This window comes from Anarhichas minor, unplaced genomic scaffold (genome assembly GCF_050575085.1).
Source record: "Anarhichas minor isolate MPS153535 unplaced genomic scaffold, ASM5057508v1 ptg000010l, whole genome shotgun sequence".
NCBI classification, from domain to species: Eukaryota; Metazoa; Chordata; class Actinopteri; order Perciformes; family Anarhichadidae; genus Anarhichas; species Anarhichas minor.
In genome coordinates, this window is record NW_027466456.1 from 14,212,454 (window position 1) to 14,218,577 (window position 6,124).

The window sequence follows — 6,124 nt, forward strand, 5'->3', positions numbered from 1 at the left end:
CAACTAATTCAGCTTCAGTTGGATGAACAAACATATGAGAGATGAACATATATTCATCAGACAGGGGGATACTGAGAGAAGCTGCTCCCTTAATTGACAGAGGCAAGTTCGGGGTAGTTTCAGTTCATGGATGGATGTGTTGTCAATTATCTTTACTAAGAAATGAGTTAGTGCTATCCATAAATACTAAAAAGATGATACAGAAAATGAGGGTTAAAGACATATTGAATTCACTATTTTGGGTTAAAGACACTAAAACCATTTCAGCTTTGTACTATCAAACATCACCAACACAGCCTTGAAGGAAGCATATTCAGTATTAAGGAGGTTTTGTTCAGGCTGATTGATGCCTATTTAGTCATGATTATTTCTTTCGATACAGAAAAATTTGAAGCCACGTTTTCAGAGGCTTTAAGATTAAATATTGTGTTTTAGCGGCATAAAAGGCCGTTGGAATAAATATATTGTTTGGCCCTGTGCAAGCTTTGCATTTATCTTAAATCAACGGTACATTTCCTTTTGTAAATCCACTTGACAAAGCAATGCAAGTGTCATCACATCAGTATCTGAGCAACTCACTACATTATCATATCTTTTTAGTGACCTCTAGGATGCAAAAACAAACAACTTTCGGCAGGTGCAAAGTAACAGAAAACATGATTTACTCATGTACTGTGATGGGCTACACCGCCCTGATGTAGGCATCAAAGTGTAGAAGCTTGTTGAATCACACATCGGTGGTGGAGAAGAGTTCAAAACAGATCACACCCAAACACCAAGGTGGACCACATCTTAGAAATCTTCCTCATGTTTTCTTTGTCTCCGTCGTTATAATATGAAAAGCTTCTTACTATTTATGGAGTCGCATCACTATAGAAAATCCTTGCTCTGAAATGAAATATTTCCAGGTGTCTGATGATACCAATCATCCAACAGGCATGAAATAGCTCAAATATTTACAACCCTGTCCAACAGAAATGGGGTGAGAGAGTAATATGCATATCTTCCCAAATCCTCTCAGAGGCCTCCAGCACAGAAAGGGTCCCAGGAGAGTCCAAAGGGTCAGCACGCAGCTTCTGTCTACATGCTTTCTTCCCCTCTGTTTGCTCTGCTCTGTTCCACCTGCTGCTCAAGATACTTTTACCTCGTGCATTTTTTCCACTGTGGTTTCTCTCCATTCCTTGCTCTGTTTTTCCTCTCTCTCTTTGTCTCTCCCTCTCCTCATGAATGTTGGTGACATTGATTTCCCTACAACTGAGCTGCAGTGGAGCTAGGATTACAGATTACAGGGAGAGAGAGAGAGAGAGGCTTTACATTCTCTTAGAACCCAAATCTATCCATCGTCCAGCGTGCTGTGATGCCTGGCAACCAAACCAAGTGTCTCTTTTCACTAAGACGGACCTCAGTCACATGCAGCGTGCTCATGCAGCTCCAACCCACTGAAGGCAGATTCTCCTCATTTCTTTTGCGGCCGTAGAGTTTTGCAGTAAACTTGCCACAATCTGACCTTTACCCCAGATGTTATGGCCTTCAAAGCCATCGTGGATAAACATCAGTAGCTAAAGCCCATCGCGATTGCTGCACAAATTAATGCCAGGCGATCAATGAAGGATTTACAATGTCAAGCTGGTAAATCTTTCTCCTGATTCACATTAACAGGGTTGATGGCAAGAGCCGGAGCATGAACAGTGACGTCGGTGCACAGAGACACTTGTCAGTTTGTTTAAGCACTATAGATTGCAAGAATGACACGACGTAGCATAATAACAGTAGTGTGTCATGAACAGGCTAACGTTTTTATAGAGCGCTAGTGGATGAGAAACATGTTGACTTTTATTTATTTTCATCCCACAAACCACAAATTCACTTATTCTTACCATTGTGTTTTAGAAAAGAGGAGAGGATTTAGGTAAATTATACTATATTTTTTTTAATTTTATCCAGCACTGATGGATGTGTTCTTACCGTGGCGGATAACCACAGCTAACCAGTGAAAACCCCTCCTGGGTTGCTGATCCCACCTTGATCTTTATCAAAGGACCACACCAGCTTGTTTGAGAGATGTAGCCCTTAGAGGACCAGTGTGTAGAATTTAGGGGGATGTATTTGGCGATATGGAATATAATATTCATAATGTTTTCTTTAGTGTATAATCACCTACAACAAAGAATCGTTGTGTTATCCTAAGAAGTAGCCTTTTATATCTACATAGGGAGTGGGTCCTCCTTGTGAAAATTGGGGAACATACAGTAGCAGAACAATTAGTTGGTTTCTGGCTAGATCTTTACCACAGGAATGCTGAATTTCGTTCATAAGGTAGAGAGAAACAGAAACTTTCATACCATTTGATAGTTAAATAAATGGAAACTAACTGATACCTGTAATCTCAAAAAAACACATCAAAATACCTACATGTAAAACACAATAAAAAGACTAATTTGTGATGCAATGTGTTGTATATATGCTAAACCATGCACAACCTATGGTGAAGAGTTAGAAGTGTTACCTGTCAACTCTAAGTCACCAAAGCAGAGCTGTGGATCAGCATCTACTTTCGACTCCTCTTCCAGACATGTCCTCTTTGCCTCCTCGGTTGTTTTCTCCTCCTTTTTCCCACAACCCAGATGTGATTCAATCACTTCCAGATGACAACAGCATCCAGCTCAAAGATAAATCAGTCAGGACATGTAGGTTTGTTTTTGTTGAAGGTTGCAACACCAGACAGATATTTCCTGGGAGGTAAGGAACCTTTCTGTGGAAGTGTTTGTGCTGCCATTTCCAGATGAATGGATCCAGGGAGGGATAGGGACGAGAAAGATGGAAAACATATCTAATCAATGTAATTAAGTTATGTATATGGCCATGCATACATTTATGTATGAAGCCATTATACATGTTTTTGTTTATCAGCATTTGTTTTAATTGTCAAATAGGGTTCAAGAGGTTAAAAAAGTCGACATATATTGTGTCACGCAAACGGAGCATGTTTGAGCTGTTTCACAGCCTACTATAGATTATTTAAGATTACAAAACCAGTTTTTAATGAAAGATAACATCACAATTGACCACTTGGAAATATTATTTTATGAAAAATAGTTTTGTTAGAGTTTTTTTGTGAAGATTTCACACGTTATGCTCTTCACTTATTGGCATTTGAATCTTCTACAGTATAAATCTCATTTTCACCAGGAATATTCAACAGCTTACACAGTTTTCAAAGGGAACATTTAAGTTAATATGTGTAATCTTTCATCAGAGTCAGTCATTCCCCACTAATGAACAAAAGATTACTGCATTTCACAAATACTTAATCTATTTACGCCACCTCACTGGCAAAGTGTTTGGTTGAAGCGCAATCTTTCCTTGGTGATGCTAATTTGTCACAGCTGAGAGATCAGTAGAGCAGCAAAGAACTTTCACATGTGCAGCATTTCTCCGGCAGCCCGTCTTATCTCACGACCCCGTGTTAAGCTGCAGACCAGGAAGCAGGTACTGAGGTCTGTTGCTGCGGGGCTTCTGGGGGAATCTGGGTCACTTGACATAGCATCACTCCGGACGCTTGTTTTTTTTGGGATCTTTTTGATAAAGAGTGGGATGTCATTTTATCTGCATCTTCATTTAAAAAAAACATGATGGCTTTCAGGTTGGGATCCTTGAAGTCATTTTCAACTGACAGAAGACCTCTCAGCACAGATTATTTAATCTTCAGGCCGTAAACTGTCTTCATAACCATAAACACAACTCCCCCCCGTCCCTGTGGGGTTCCCATCTCTCTATTACCATATTTAACCCTAGCACGGCATCACACCTCTGTGATTTCATTCCTCTCTTTACTAAAGCCAGCAGCTCTCTGCACCATCATATCCTTCGATGGCAAATACAAGAGACCCAGGACAGAGGCTTTTTGAAAAAGTTACTGAGCTCCATAAGTGGTGCTTTTCTGTCTCCTTGTGGCTGCAAAATGCCAATACATCCGAAGAACATATTGAATGATCACAGATATATATCATTCCACACTTTCTTAAAGTATGATGTCATCTGAAGCACATGGGCATGTTGCTCTTTCACTGGCTTCTGTATTATTAGCAACGGTTCTGTTTGTTGTAATTGTTTATTCAAAGCAAGCACATGTTGGTTTGAACTGCTGCAAAACAGCATTAAGATCTACTCAACAACGTTGATTCAACAACTGAAGGAAATCTCTTTTGAAATCAAGTTTCACTAATCGCTATAAAGGAAAATGAGAATGTCCGCCACATGTAGACATATTTTCTCATTTACAGTAATTGCCACTGCATTAAAAGTAAAGTAGAAATTAAAACCATGTATAACACAGTCAATTGAATATCAAGCCCACATACAACTGCAGTGGGAACCAGCGTACACAAAGTAGGAACATCTTTGTTTGTTTTGTTTTGACTGTGATTGTTATTCATAACTCCTTATGTTTGCATTATTGTTACTGTCTAGTGACGTCTTCAGTAAGTCAGATAATCAAACCTCTGTGACTTTATAAATAAACGGAGGCAGACGTGATACTTGATGTGCAATTATACAACATACCAGTTGCCTTTTTACAACACTTCACGTGGTTTAACTACTTTGTGAACTGTGTATATGGTTTAGTTTAAACGTCAGTTATAGTGAACTCTAGTGGCATTGAAGTGATGTCTACAGTCTAGAATGATAAGCATCAGTTTGACCTGCAACTTACCAGGACACAGCCATCATGTTGAAGAGACTGTGACTTGTTCAAAACAAAACATGGTTACTATACTCTTCCTAAACAGCTTGATAAAAAGCATAGAATTAAAATCCATTTTTTTAAAGTAAGGACTAAGAACCAACAAATAGAGGATTTCCCATCTTTGTATTTGATGTATTTACTTCTTGCAACCACAAGGTGACAGAATATCACTGTAGTTTAGGAGTGATATGCGTTTGTGTGAGTATCTTCTAATTCTATGTTTAATTTATTTTTTTGTAATGTTTTGTGATGAAGGCCATTCATCCACTATATAATACAAAACATAGAAATAATTAGTAATGGTGCTATTTCAGTATGTTCACATTTAAGTGAACTGAAACCAAGGTGTTGTGGTTCTTTAGCTCTTTAGGGCGTCATGCTATGGTTCAGCAGCTCTTGCCAGTTTACGGAGCAGTGTCACAACTACACGGAGCCAGTTCGCTGATCTAAAAAGATAATGATGTGTTCAGTGGGAAAATCTCAAAATGCACCCAACAAACAAGTGCTTTGTATGGTTGAAGAAAAAAGGTAAAACTCTTCAACCATGCAAAGGAGGAAACTTCAGGCACACAATATGAAAGACTGCTTTCAACCTCGACAGGTTTTTATCAGAGCAAAGAGACAATGCTTCTGTCTGATCCTTTTTGTACTTTCATTCAGGGGCCTGTCCTAATTGGGTAATTGGGAAAACAGGTGAGGAAGTCATTCAGGGATTACTTACCCGAGATCTCATTAGCCAAACCAGTGAAAACTCCAAGAAACAAATTAAATTTAAAATAAAATAAAAGATATACTAGTTTTTTGTGCAATTGTTTTCACATAGAAGAGGAAAAGAATTCAGAAAGGCAAATATGCTAAAGAAAAGCAACATATAACAGCAATTATTGTTTACTAAGAATTGAGAATTTGGAACTAGTCAAACCATCTATTAGGTGATATATATATATATATATATATATATATATATATATATATATATATATATATAGAAAATTCATCTTTAATTTAGTTTATTGTGCGTTTTGTCTCTTTTGGGAAATTAATTACACTCAAAATATGGTTGTAGGGAGGTGGAGACAGATGTAACCATAACTACTACGTGTACAAAATGATTTAAGAGATGCTGGATTATTTATACAATATTATTTAAAATAAATTTAATTTATGTGTATTTTTTCTTGACATATTATTTATTTATCAATACTGGTATAGCGCAACACCCCGAAGGTTGCCGTTTTCTAAATTGTATCCAGGCCTAAATGAAAGAAATTACATTTATAGCACATCTATTTAATTATTTTTTTTTCATTGTGTCTTTTATTTGAGTCGATAAACGTGTTTGTTTCTTGCAGTTTCACTTGTCACTTGTTTAATTTG